The sequence below is a fragment of the Eumetopias jubatus genome, unplaced genomic scaffold (genome assembly GCF_037043125.1).
Source record: "Eumetopias jubatus isolate StellerSeaLion01/CBP00866 unplaced genomic scaffold, mEumJub1_p1.0 scaffold_2, whole genome shotgun sequence".
Lineage (NCBI taxonomy): Eukaryota > Metazoa > Chordata > Mammalia > Carnivora > Otariidae > Eumetopias > Eumetopias jubatus.
The window spans coordinates 22,771,725-22,787,283 of NW_028274808.1; positions in this window are offsets into that span (position 1 = coordinate 22,771,725).

A 15,559-nucleotide genomic window follows, 5' to 3' on the forward strand; every position below is an offset into this window, starting at 1 on the left:
CTTTGCTCCTAGACAATCTTCTTTAACATTATCTTGGTTTTTATTCTCCAATTCTGCATTGAATAATGAGGATCATTATTTGAGCCTAACAGATGTTAAAATAATATTTCTTCTCTTATAGGAAACTTTATATCTGCACTCTCAGCATTTTGAGGAGAGAATAGAATTAAACCAAAGTGTTATTAACGTAACATTCTATGTAGTATTCCAGGAACAGGAAGCTCATTAAGAGCATACTCAACGACTTTCCCAGTGATCCCTGGGGAGATTTCTGGAGGAATTCTTTGTACTGCAAAGTAACTGTAGGAGCTCTGTGTTCATTTGTCAGTAAGGGCCATTAAACAAAACATACTCAGACAAAGAAAGCCAGAGGGAAAAAAATCTGAACAATACTATTTCTACTTGGACATTGTAGCCAGGCTCACCAGACATAGATTAATTCACTAAATAAGCGATTATTAAGCATTTATTTTGTGTTAAAATATAAAGAAAGTATGACAACTATTCTTGAGGAGCAAACAATCTGTTGAGAGTGGCAGACTCAAAAGAATGAGTTACAGTCAAGTGTGGTAAGTGTTCATACAACATGGATAAATTGTTGCTAGACCACAGAGGAAAAAAAGAAATTGTAGTGCCTGACAGAGTCGAGGAAATATTTACAAAAGGAGGAAATTTTGAAGTGGGACTTGACTTCGAGAATGAATGACAAGGAGCATGCCAGGCAGAGATGAGCACAGAGAGAAGAGTGAGAGCCAAGGGGTAAAGAATACTTTTATAACATGTCATATATAACATTGTTGAAAATACAAGATTTTTTGATATAAAATCAGATGGGTGATGGCTGGCAATGTTTAGGGGGCTCGACGATGTCAGAGTTGGCATCTCAAATTCTATTGGTCCTCATACTTGTAATTTCAAATCACAAGACGGCTGCTACAGCTACCAAAGTCACATACACATCCAAGGCAGGAAGAATAAAGGAAGAATTTTATCAGCAATGACTGTCTTACCTTGTCATTAAAATAAAACCTTTGGCAGAAATGACCAGCAGAATTTCACTTACATCGGACTAGCAAGAAGTATGCTAATGACCACCCCTTGCAGCAATGAAGTCTAGGGGTGGAGGTATTTATTTACTTATTTTTTAAAGATTTATTTATTTATTTGAGAGAGAGAACGTGAGTGGGGGAAAGGGCAGAGGGAGAGGGAGAGAATCTCAAACAGACTCCCTGCTGAGCGGGGACGAACCCCATGTGGGGTTTGACTTGGGGTTCGACCTACGGCTCAATCTCAGGACCCATGTGATCACAACCTGAGCCGAAATCAAGAGTCGGTCACTCAACTGACTGAGCCATCCAGGCGCCTCTGGGGTGGAGATATTTACCTGGCATTTGGCTTGGGTATTCTCTCAGCAAGAAAATAAGCAAAAATTGATACTGGATAGGCACAGATTATAGTCTTTACTATGTCTTCAAGAGGTGTAGAGAAAATAGTGACAATCTAAAAGTTCGTAACCAGTGGAAATATCTTTCAAGAGTGAGGGAAGAATAGGTAAAAGTGATCTTTCATATTAGAATTTAGAAGAAAGAACAGGGAGCAATGTTGGAAAAGGACACAAGGAAGCCTTCCAACATGTAATAAAATGCAAATAATAATACAAAACAAAACAACTGGGAAACATGTGGGTAAACCTCCATAAATAAACCTTACCTATATAAAATGATGGACAAAGGCTCCTGAAGAGAGGATAAGTACATATTCCCTTTCCAGCGGAGGGCAGCCCATCTCAGAGGGGCGAGAGGGAGGAGTCTTCTCTTTAAATGATGACTATTATGGCAATTAATACATTACACTGGACATTCTAATTTCTAAATCAAGACTATGTTTTGTGTGGTTCCCAATCTCTGAGTGTATTAAAATCGTCTGAGGAACTGGGGGATAGTACATAAAGCAGGCCTCCCCTCTTCCTTAATTATTTTTGTTTGTTTTCTTTTAATTTAAAGTAACTATTAGGCATCATACTACCTAAGAATTATCAGAGAAGGCATGGATGGCCTGCATTTTTACCTAGGAACAGGGGTGAACTTGCCTCAGTGAATCCATTTTTAATGAGTAGCAGGAGACAAATATAAAGTTGCCTTCTGATTACAACTTATGAATCCCGCTTACTCAATGACCCATTACATTCATACATTAAAAGATTAAGGGTTAGGACTAGAAAAAAAAAAAAAGAAGTAGAATGTGTAACTTGCAAATCAATGGAGGAGAAAAAATTGAAAAAGATTCAAATTAATCATTTTGAGAAAGTGGGGGGAAATTGGCACAGCACACTTTTGGGTCAGGAATATACCAAGAAAATAAAACAACAAAGAGCAGACTGTATTATTAAGTAATTCCAGCTCCTCTGTTTATCCACTCCAAAATATCAGTGACTTACGCAATTAGATTCTCAGTCATAATAAATATGAAACAGGTGTTGCTGGGCAGACAGCTTATCTCTACACAATGACTCAGAGATCCAGGATTCTTCTGTCTGTTGGTTGCCGTCTATCTCCCAGGGCCTGAAGCTGAGGCAGGGTGTGTTTTGGTTATCTATTGCTGTAGAATAAATCATCCTTGATTTGGAAGCTCAAAACAGCAGCATTAACAACTTCGGAGCATCTGTGGATCAGGAATCCATGCACAGCTTAGTGGGGTCCTCTACCTCAGGGCCTCCCACAAGGCTACAATCAAGATTTTGTCTGGGGTTGCTTTCATCTCAAGGCTCAACTGGGGAAGGAACTACTTCAAGCTGACTCACTTATGGTTGACAGAATACAAGTCTGTGTAATTTTCGGGGCAATAAGACCTAGTTTCCTGTTGGCTGTTGACAGGTAGTCATCCTCAGTTTCTTGCAATGTGGGCCTCTCACAACAGGACAGCTTTATATTAGACAGTAAGCATGCCTACTCTTCGTTCCAGAGTCCACGCTATTGCTGTCTCCCAAGGCTGTTCATGATGTTGGACCACCAAGAGAGACGCCACTTCTGCCACTGATCAGCAAGTGCACAATCACAGAACTTGTGCCCCAGGTACTAGTTCCAGAAAAATACCGCCTGTGCTGTGATCAGGAAATATCCAAAGTGGGCAATGGTCGACCAAAGCATCAAGAGCCTACAATGACAATCAGGTCTCTTTAGCTTAATAGAGGTCTCACATCTTTTCTGTACTCCACAGAACTCAGTTCATGAGGCTGACAGAGATTAAATTACTTCCAAGACCTTAGCAATGAGGGTATCCTGAAAATAGATTTTTTTCATTAGCTTTCTAATCCCTGAAATCCAAGAAAGCATATTAGCGGGCATTGGACATGGGCGTTTAGAGGGACAGTCTTTATAGTCACCACTCTTCTTATCCAACCAGCCACCTCTTTTATTTTTTATTTATTTTTAATTTTGTAAACTAATATTTTGTAAATATTAGTTTCAGAAGTAGAGGTCAGTGATCCATCAGTCTTATATAATACCCAGTGCTCATTATATCACGTGCCCTCCTTAATGTCCATCACCCAGTTACCCATCCCCCTGCCATCTTCCCCTATTATTATTATTATTCAGTATTTCAGATAACAGAGGTAACAGTAGTACTTGTCGGCATTTGTTAAACAGTAAATTTTGTTTTTGATGTTGCTAAATATTCCTGTAATTAAAAAAAATATAAAAGCAGTTGATCCCATAAAAAGTTAGGGGCTTCTTCTAATATAATGCCCTTGGGAGAAACTAGACAGTGAAAAGCAAACTATAGTTTTTGATGATGGTGTTGTGATGATGAAAGAAAAGAGAAGTGATAAGAAGGTTAGAAGTTTAGGTTAGACCTAAGAAGTTTAGGTCACAGACAGTACGCCTCCCGCTTATCTCCACGGGATTCTCAGACCCAGCTGGACTTCCTATTTTTCCCTTAAAAAGCACCCCAAGTTGGTTTGGGGCCCAGTCATGTTGGTTCAAAAGGAGTTACCACCAATGAATGTCTCCCCTAATGGGCATCCAAGTTATGGGAAGAAACCTTAATACCCAACATGGGAAGCCAGGCTCCCAGACTGGGAAGCCAGCCTGTTTGTGCTGCTAGTTCTCTGTGTACTTCACTGCCAAAACCGAAAAACAAACAAACAAAACAAAACCCAGGAAGAACAAGAAGAAATCATTTTCCATATGAGTCTGTTTTTGTCAGCTTACATGGTTGTGTTAGGCTGGTTCAGAAAAAGATATATTTCTGGTATTGGGCTTGAGGAAGTAGCAGGCAAAACCTTGTTCATGGTTCTATTGCCATGTCTGATTTCAAATTTCATATCTTTCTAGCCAAGGATGTCCTCCCCACGTCCCTCATATCCTTTTTCTTACTAATTCTGCCTGTTCTGTCTGTGAGTGTTTAGGTGGACTAAGGGTATCTCGGATTCCATTGAAACTAGCTTCTTCAGTTGTGTCTGCAGAACTCTGAATCTAGTTACAGCCCTGAATTCTGAGGTTTTGTTTATTCGATTTGTGTTGGTTTTCACCTTCAGAGTTTTCTCTTGATTATGCCTTTATTCCACGCAGGAATTTCAGGTGGATTTTGATGTATAGTTTCAATTTTGCTTTGTCGTGGGAGGAAGTCCTTTTTTGATTTCTTCACAATGTCACAATACAGAGGTAGGAATGGGTTTCATTAAGCAAAAAGAAGATTCAGAAGGTCACAGCCAGGACAGAAATATGCATGACCTCCTCAGTCTCCCTATCGTCTCTGAGAGAGAGGCTTGCCACAGTTATGACTTCTGAGGCAAAGTATGGGCTCTAAAGATGGGAGTCATGTCAATGAGGGAAGAAGCAGGGTACTTGGCATTAGGCAAGCTGTTTACAAGAGTTGTCAGCTGCTCTGTTTCTGGAGAGTTTGCCTTCCTTGGCATTATCAGTCACCCTCTGCTGGGTGAAGGGTGCTGACGGAGGAACTGATTCTCCTCTAGGAAACTGAATTGCTTGGATTTGGCTGCCTTGCTGTAGGGAAGGGACAGCCTCAGTCCTAGGCAGCTCATTGTGCAGTAACCCTGCATGAACTCACAAGTTCATGTTCAGATAATTCTATTTATGTGCCACACTTCCCTTCCTCTCCCCTTTATCACATGACAGGAATAGTAAATAGTCCAAATTAAGAAACATTTTCTGATAGTTCTAAGGAGACCCAACTTGACCTAAAACCAAGTAACCAAGTAGGAGATGTTGAATGTGTTTTGCTCTTCTTTTTTTTTTTTTTTCTTCTTTTTTTAAAAGATTTTACTTAATTTATTTGACAGAGAGAGACACAGCGAGAGAGGGAACACAAGCAGGGGGAGTGGGAGAGGGAGAAGCAGGCTTCCCGCTGAGTAGGGAACCCGATGCTGGGCTGGATCCCAGGACCCTGGGATCATGACCTGAGCCGAAGGCAGATGCTTAACGACTGAGCCACCCAGGCTCTCCGAATGTGTTTTGCTCTGATTTGTTTGTTTGTTCTGAGAGCTGACCAAAAAAATGGTATTGTGTGAGAAGTTTTTAAACAAATCCTCATTTACGCACTCAATAAACATTTACTGAACACAATACTCACAGAGAGACACTCATCTTTAAAGCACTGACTTTCCACAGTGGCAGCGGATAAAATGGTATAAAGAGGGCTCTAAACTTCCAGCAGGCAAATTAGAATTACCCGTGAGGCTTTTCCAAACTCTATAGGTTTTCCTCCTTCTGACAAACCTCAATAAAAAGGCTCAACTCTGTGTTTGAAATCCCTGCACTAACGAACAACTTTTACTGCCAGGAGTCTATAGCATGCCTCGCAGAGTTAAGGCAGAGAAAAAGTGCAGATCTGTTTTAAGAATAAACTATTCCTGAATGTGACCTAAACAGCAATTAACCCTTTTAAAGGAACCAAAAGAAGCAAATACTCAAAGTTTATATTTTGGTATAGTGGAGGGATAAAATTAAACAAAAAGTTTTATAAATATAATAAATAATATATAAATATTATAAATATAATTTTCTCCCATGTTTATCTCTTTCTTATAGCTTTAGGTACAGAATAGGATGCATTCCTTCGCTCTATCCAACTTCATGTAAACAAATGGGCTTCTACTGCCCTTCCAATGTGTGACTTGAGAGAAGCCAATCTAATCCGGAGATGCAAATCTCATAAAGATGGCACTCCAAAGTTTTGTGCTTTCCTCCAGGTTCAAGGATGAAGAATAAATACAATGGGATATTTTCTCAAATAATTCCAAAATCTTATTTAAATTATGTAAGATAGGATTTTTGTATGTGTGTTTTACAAAGCCATATTACTCTTTACCCTCAAAAAAATTTTTTTAAAAGTCTGCACTAAATTGTTAATTGTTAGTCTGTACAGCTTGATAATTTGTCCTTTGTGAATCATTCAAAGGTTTATAGATTTGAGAAAAGCCGGAAAAAGCTACATGTTCATCTAGATTACTGCAGTGTGTAAATTACAACCTGGGAGTGAATTAAGTATGTTGAACAGAGCATTAACTCCTTCTGGCCACAAGGGTGTCATTGAGGAAATTACTGCTCCAGCATAGAAGAGAGCACCATTGGGGCCAAAAAGTGTTAGAATATTTCCCCAACTTATAAAACTAACTCCCTAATGGTGATCTATACAGACAGTGTTGCTAGTTTGCATTTTAAATGTCCTATTAGACTGTATGTGCTTGCTAGTTTTTCATTTCGTTTCGTTTTGTTCTTAATGGAAGGTTAAGCTTTTAGTGTCCAGTCCAAACCTGCTTAAACTGGGTGTGGACAAACATTAATTCCTCCAAGTATTCATGGATGTTGCTCAAAAAAAAATAAAATAAAAAAGACATCCCTTGGTCAAATACGTTGGATAAAGGCAATGTTACAAAAAGTTAAGCAGCTCTTTTTAATAAACAAATTTCCACTCTTTAATAGATTCCAATGAATTGTGAACTCCCAGAGATGAAATGTAAAATACAGCATTTCTCAAACACAGATGACCAAGTTATTTTTATTTTATTTAAAAAAAAATACTCTCTAGCATCTTGCAAAACACTAGGTTGTAGAAAACAGCTTGTTGGAAACAGCTAGTCTTGTCTATTACACAATTTTGGTGTTTTTGAATCCTTTTCCATTTACAAAGCACAGCCAGAGTTTCAGAGAAGCCTGAGAACAAAGGCAGGACCCCTCTTTTCATCTCCATTCACAGACCGACCCAAACCTAACACATCTAATGACGACAAAACCCACACAAGCAGGTATGGCAAATAGAACAATAGTCTCCTGGTTCCTAAGACTCTTAAGATATACTGGTAACATATTTTTAAATTTTGCCTTATATAATTATCATTATTATTTTTTAAATTATGCAAGACAAAATATAGAATAGCTCATTTGTATATCTTGGGATTCTACCTTAATTGCTATTTAAGAATTTGTAATATGGCCAAGATCGTGTCCTTTAAGACTAAAAAGCTGGGAATCTAACAGTCATGATCTTGAACATGTTGGAACCTTTTAATACAGGAATTAAAATAGAATCTGAAAGTATACATATGTGATTATTGATATCTTGGTATAATTATAAGAGAATACTAATAAAAATTACATCAGGCAAGTATTTAAACCATAAATATAAGGAAGTTTAGAAAAACATGTATTTGAGAGAATATAAGTAATTGAACTGGAAAGAATTCAAATAAAAAAGAGCAACTGTAAAAAAAAGCTAGAAGGATAAATTGTTACCTTTTATCAGCAAATGTCCATTAAGTGATAATTGTTTGCTAAAAAAAGTGATTCTGTAGTGCTTTTCTTACCCAACATGTCAGTTATTGAAGGAATAAAAGACTTTTCCCAGGCTCTCCTGGCTTCTTAGACCTTTCAGTTTCATAGAGAAATGATGCCTGTATGTAAATGATGAAAAAATAAGAAAAAGTAAGGTGTCACAAAAAATCATAAGAAAAAAAAGGTGCCGTGTGATTCTGGAAATGATGGAGGCTCAGTTCAATTATTGGAATAGGAGGGAAGTTGAACTTCAGCAAAGCGTTATCCCTGGTCAGACATGAAAAGTGAAGAGATAGAGGTGGTGGCTTGATTTTCAAGATGCTTGTCTACTGTCTGGAAGATGTAACTAAATCATGCGAAAGGAAGATGTTAAGTGAGGCTGGGTTAAAAGTCTTTGAATTAAAGTGACACATGTAATGCGTTTATAGTTGAGAGAAACGTGGGATTACTTCCAGGTCGAGTGGCCGAAGACCGTTTCACAGATCAACATAGTCATAGTGTTTGAACTGAACATTGAGGAACTCATTGAATTATGGTAATGGAAGAGCAGATGGGAAGGCATTATAGATTGGTGGGGCAGCGTTTAGTCATTCAATAAATATTTTTGAGTACCTACTATGTCCCTGCACTATTTAGTCATAAAAATATGGAAATGTATAAGACACAATTTCTTCCCTCCAAGAACTAATGGAATATTAGAAGAGATAGAGCCACAAATACACATGTGTTTAAGGGAATATAAATCATTAAACAGGAAAGAATTCAAATAAAAGAGTAAGCTATGAAAGACTATAAGAGTAAATTGTGTCAGACTTCATATTCCTTGCTAGGAAGTTTAGAATATAGGCTCTGCGAGGCCACTGAAAGTTTCTGAGTAGAAAATCCTGGTATACCTAGCAAAAGCCTTCCTTTTTCTTCCCTAATCTATTGGGTTCAACAGCTATAGCTCAAGTAATTATTCTTCCTACACACTTCAGAGATAAGTAATACATGTTCTCTATTATCAAAGAGTTTATTCTACACTAAGGAATTCACTGCATAGACACAGCAAAAGCCATAAGGGAGTTGAACATAGGTGAGTTTATACCTGATCTGAGACCAGGAAAGATAATATGGAAAAAAAAAAATAGAGCTTGAGAAAACCATCACATTTCAAGTCATGCATGAGTTGAGTAAAGAAAACATCCCAAGCAGAATTTATTACCAAAGTCAGGGCAAAAAGAAAGGGAAACCCAGAGTAAGTTCATGGAAGGGAACAGCAGGAGCTAAGACCACCAAGGGAAACTGCATCATTGGAAAGGGCTTTGGATTTCAGAGTAACTTTGTATTTCATTGAGGACCAATAGAGAACCACCCCAGTCACTGAAGTTTCCCGATTAGAAAAGAGGGGCACCTGGGTGGCTCGGTTGTTGGGCGTCTGCCTTCGGCTCGGGTCATGATCCCAGGGTCCTGGGATCGAGCCCCACATCAGGCTCCCTGCTTGGCGGGAAGCCTGCTTCTCCCTCTCCCACTCCCCCTGCTTGTGTTCCCTCTCTCACTGTGTCTCTCTCTGTCAAGTAAATAAATAAAATCTTTAAAAAAAAAAAAAGAAAGAAAAGAGATACTGTAAGTGGGTTTAAGAAGATTAACAACTTCTTAAAAGGGTTTCTATGAGGAATAAGTGATTTAATACATATAAAGAGGTTAGAATACTACTCAGCATGTCAGTGTTTTACATTTTTTATTATTGGAGATATTTTTCCAAAAGTTTGCTTTTGTTATTTTTTTCTCCAAACTTGAATTTCATTTGTATGTAGGAAAAGTATGTATCTGTCTCTATACAGTCTTTACACTTTATCTTTTTATAGTTACTTATCTTTTAGGATTTCTGGATTTCTGACTTGGTTACAAAGGGTTCTCCTTCCCAAGATTGTATAAGTAGAGTCTCAGGGGCTTTTTTTTCTGTTTCTAAAATATTTTGTTATTGTTTTATATTTTACATTTAAATCTTTAAATGTGATAGGGAACTGGGTCACCTGGGTGGCTCAGTCAGTTAAGCGTCTGCCTTTGGCTCAGGTCATGATCCCAGGGTCCTGGGATCAAGCCCCGCATCTGAGCAGAGAGCCTGTTTCTTCCTCTCTCTCTGCCCCTCCCCCTGCTTGTACTCTCTCTCTCTTTCTCAAATAAATAAAATCTTTAAAAATAAACAAAATTAAAAATAAATAAATATGATAGGGAACTCTACTTTTTTCCAAAGGAAGACTGAATTGTGTCAGTACCATATTACATAACTCATTTTATTCTCTCTGAGTCAATGTAACACTATTTTCATAGTTTACCTTCACATAGAGGAGGATAGGTTGAATTGTCAATTCTGTTGATCTAGTATCTATTCTTAGCTAATGTGATATTGATTTCCTTACAGTAGATTCATAGTTCTTTCAAATATCTCATAATGAAAGTCCTTTTTACTGTTCTTTTTATAATTCCCTTCACTGTGGTTGAGCATTTATCCTTTTTTATAAATTTTAAAATAGTTTTATCCAATTCCAAAAAGAATCATTATGGGAGGATTCTAATTGAAATTGCATTAAACTTATAAATTCATTTTGGGAAAAATAACATACTCTTAAGATTAAATCTTCTGTTCTGAGTAGATATATATCTGTCTAGTTCCCTCAGAACTTGTTTATTTCCTTCAAAATCATTATATATAGTTTTCTTATGAATCGGGTTAACTATTGTGAAGAGTTTTTTTTATATTTTTGAATTATTATTTTCAGATACTTTTTAGTTAGTCAGTAAACACTGAAAGACATTGAAAGAGCCAGAAGGCAAACTGGGGGAAGAAGGTGTGAGAAAACATGTGCTGACACTGTCAATTGTATATTATAATATTGCTTATTAATTAGGCCGGGCTTAGCTGAACGGTTCTCCTGCTGAGCTCAGCTGTGATCACGCAATGACAGCATCACCAAGGTGTCTCTACTTCAGGCTGTTAGCTTATCAAAATGTCTTATTAATTATAGACTTCTGGTTGTATCCTTTTGCCTGTTTGTTTTAAACTAGCTGTATCTGGAGAGGCAAACATATCATCAGCAAAACAAACCTTCTGTCTTCTTTTATAATGCTTATTTCATTTTTTAATTTCTGGCACACTGAATTCACTGATAGATCCAAGATAACCTTAAATAATAATGGAGTTAGAGCCCACCCCCTTCTTCACCCTGATTTTAATTGCATGCTTCTAGTGTGACATTATTCAAAACAGTATCTGTGGTTGAAATAATAAATAATTTTTACCATACTGTGGTCTCAATTTCTCAAGCAAACAATAGTGGCTAATTTTTAGGCTATACATATCAAGCTGGTTCTTAAGTTTGTTGTTCAAACTATAAGAGAAGGAGATATACATTTTGAAAAAGAGACGAGAAAAATCCCAGTATATGAGCCCTAAGTCCAGTCATACCTCCAGGACATTTTTTGGATTCCTAAAAAAATCCTACCTTGATTCATATGTCATCCCATAGGCCACACCAACCCTGCAGTGGCTTACTTCTGGCCTGGCAGGCCACGTCTTCAATAGAGCCCCAGTGTGTGGCCCCTCCCACATAAGCTAAGATGACCAGGAAGCACCTGCCCTTCTAAACTAAGGTAGATAAAGGTGAGTTAATTAAAAAAAAAGTGGATGCTTTCCACTCTTCCAATATTCCTGCCTTTTTAAACAACTCAGACAAGAACTCAGTTAATTAAAATGAGAAAGTAGTCCCCATTCTTCTAATTTTCCTTGAGGTTCAAGAACTCCATAATTAGCAACTGCTATGTGAGAAGACTGAGGGTAGCTGCTTCTTCACCCATCACCTCCTCTCTGTTGTACTAGGAGACAGTCATTCTCTCTTCCCCCCCACCTTCTAGTAATTTCCATCCAGACCCTAGCAGATCCGGGCTATTTGTTCTAAGCATTCCTGGCCCAAGATAAAAATCTCCAGGCCTTCCAAGTCACCCTCGGTGCTTTATTATTTTTTTTTTTTTGAAGATTTATTTAGTTATTTTAGAGAAGGAAGGGAGGGCCACAGGGAGAGGGGAAAGTCTTAAGCAGACTCCGCACCGAGCGCAGAGTCTGATCTCATGGCCCTGAGATCACTACCTGGGCAGAAACCAGTTGGGCACTTAACCGACTGAGCCACCCAGGTGCCCCTCACCATCCGTGATTTAAAGGGCTAGCTATGTGGTTAACTACAAAAAAAAAAGCCATGGTTTCCCTTCCTTGTACTTGTGCCTGTTGGTAGTGCTCACCCATGCTGCTTGAGCTCTCTTTAGTGATTTGCTTTGGAAATGCAACATTAGCAAATGTGACACAAAGGGAGGCTCAGAAAGCCTGTACCTCGGGGGCTTTCCTCTGGTGCCCCGAGCCACCACGGCACTGAGCCCAAGTTAGTCTGCTGGGGACACCGTCCAGTCATCTGTGTCACCCCAGCTGATAACCAGGTGCATCCCAGACACAGGGGGGCCTCAGTGTGCGCAGTCACATGTGTGAGCCCAGCCAATTCCAGCAGAAAAACCAGTCAACTAAGCCAGCCTAAGTTGCCAACTCACAGAATCATAAAAGAAAGACATGGTTATTTCTTAAGCTTCTAAGTTTGGTGTGGTTTTTACACAGTGATATCTCACTGATAAACAGCACTGTTATTCCAGCTGGCAAATGCGGCCCTAGAACTAGCAGGGAGAAAGACCTTAAAACCATTCCTTACAAAACGGGACAGAGATGCTCCTAAGGCTACGGGCACAGATTTGGAGGCAGTGTAGGAGGAATGTTGCCTGCATCACACTGCCACCATAGTGCGTGCTTTGCCAATGGGATGGCTGGTTAGGGCTCCTAGAGACTGCTGTATATTATTAGGCAGAGGAGAGAGAATTAGCATGGGCATTGCCTACGGCAAAGAACAGAGCAAGGCACAATGGGAAAAAGAAATAGATGTAAAAAGTAGGGCTCAGACAGAGGCACTGAAAGACCCAGAAGGCATATCAGGGAAAGAAGGTGTGAGAAAACATTGTAGACAAATCTCTAAGGCCAGTATTCATCTAGATTTTCTCTTTCGGTATCAGTCTCCAAGTGAATAAATTTACTTATGATGCTAAAAGATTTATACCTTTGAATTCTTAGGTGCGTCAGAAGGGGAATGGATAAACATTATTTTTTCAGAAAGTTTGTACAGTCTCAGATGATATAGACTTGTTCTTACTGGAACAAATTCTAACACTATTTTTTTTTTTTTTTTTAACCTGAAGACCCTGCTTGCTCAGCACTTCAAAGATGTCAGGGCCAATATCTCTGCCGTTCACTTGGCATTGCCTCACGGTCATGGTGTGGTTGCCACAGCTTCAGCCATCACTTCTGCCATCGCTTCTGCATTCAAAGCTGAGAGAAGGGAACAGTCTTTCTGCGTGAATACCTTTAGTAAACTGAGGTTATTTGGGAACATTTAAAAGAAAGCAAAAGCTTTCCCAGACCTGGCACTCTCCAACTTTCTCTTATGTTTATTGGCCAAAATTAGGCCATATTGCCAGCCCTAGCTACAGGGAAGGCTGGGAAAGTGGAGAACCTGAATGTCATGATTCTCAGAGCCCCATCAGAAAAAAGCAGTGCCTAGAGTGGAAAGTTGATAAGATGTATTTTATCCATTTGTCCATCATATAACATAATATACTCATATACGTATTATATGCATACTTATCTTAAGGTAGGATGTCTCAAAAAATCAAGATCTGCATGATGACTAACTTCAGTCCATTTCCTTGCAGTATTCAAGTTAGAATGGCTCTGTGAAATACACATGGCCCTCTCCATGTGGGGTGGGCAAACTTTCTTTAAGGGTTCTATAGTAATATTTTAGGATTTACAGCCACACCGTGTATCACAACTACACAACTCTGTTGTTACACTGTGAAAGCACGTTTTTTCATGAATGGTTGTTGAATTATTTGAAATTCCCTTTTAGCATCAATGGAGAAGATCAGATCATTTATTCTTTTTAGATCCCATTAATATGATGAATCCTATAATGGATTTCCTATATTCCAAACATCTTTAGATTTCCTCTGCTGCTCCCACAATTATATGCATCTCCTATAATTCTCCAATCTCTCCCACAATTCTTGGTATTTTAATTGTCATCTCCCTCACAAAAAAATCATGTTATATTCATGTCATATTTTTGTGCACTGTTAAATTCTGTTTGCTAACAATCTGTTTGAGATTTTTGTATCAACCACAAGTGAAATAGGTCTGTTTTCCTTTTATGTGCAATCTTTATCAGTTTGAGGAATGAATGAGCTTTAACATGATAGAAAGGGACTAATTCTGAGAGATGATTAGAAAATGTTACAAAGCATAAGGTTCTTTTTTCCCCTTTTGCTTGATGAGATGATATCTTCTATGAGCTAAAAGGGAGAGATACCTGCCCTTTCCCACGGTTACCAACAAGGCATTACACCAACAATAAAATCATCTACAGTTTTGCAGGCCAGAACAACCTATCTCTCTTGGGTCCCGGATGGGCCACCCAGAGTAATGCTAGTAAGAGAGCACTTTTGTGTGTGTCTCTCACAAAACAAGTGTAATGTGATGTCAAAGGCTAGAATGGATTTATGCACATTTCCATTCTAATGTGAAAATTTATCCAACATCTCAAGCTCAGTTTTCAGTACCCAGTGTTTGTTACTGGCCTTGGTCTTCAGATATGCTGTGATCATTGGATCATGTGCCTTTCTTGGGTTGGGGGAAGGGGAAAGAAATACTCCCAGTTGTTAATGTGACAGAGAATAAAATCAAGATGTTGGGATTGAGCACTTAGGCCCATGTTGCAAATGCACCTAAAGTAGCTCCTTTTTCTTAAATTATTATGCCCACTCAATCGTGACTGCTTTCTCATGGGCATATTATTGTGCACCAGTGGGTTCACTTAGGATAATTACTAATGAAATGCAAAGCATGTTAAAACTCAGTATACTTTGATCATGCATGTTTTCATCTTAAATAACTTAAAAATATTAGCTCCATGTATTTTACCAATAAAATTTGTTCCTTTTCTCATGCTGAGCTTTTTTCATGAAATTCCTAGTTTAAAAGCTAAGTTTATAGTAATTGGCTCATTATATTCTTTACCACAGAGACAAAATGCCACTTTATTGCTTGTATACAGCTCTTTTTCAGTTGCGCCTAAAAAATAATTGCTGTCTGTAAGACCATCTTATAATCAGCAATATTCAATAAGTGTTTAATTTCAAATTGTTTATGTGGTGATAAAATCAACGAGGGGTTTTGATCGAACAAATATAAGAACATAGACATAGATGAAGACAGATTTATACAGATGCCTCCTGCCCTCCAGGATGGACTTGCATTACTGGCCAAAATGTATGTAGCAAGGATATCCCAGGGCCAGCAACTTTTTATCAAAACAACTTTCAGGTCTGACGCACCTGGGTTGCTCAGTGGGTTAAGTGTTTGCCCTTCAGCTCAGGTCATGATCTCAGGGTCCTGGGATGGAGGCCCTTTCTGGCTCCCTGCTCAGCAGGGAGTCTGTTTCTCCTTCTCCCTCTGCCAACCACCACCCCGCCACACACACCTGGCTCATGTGCGCTCTTTCTCTCTCTCTCTCAAATAAATAAATAAAATATTTTAAAATTAAAAAAAATAAATTTAAATATAAAAAAAAAACCTTTCGTATAAGAGAGCTGACACGAAATAGTATCCTAAAGGCTACAAAACCTCTGGCTCTTCACAG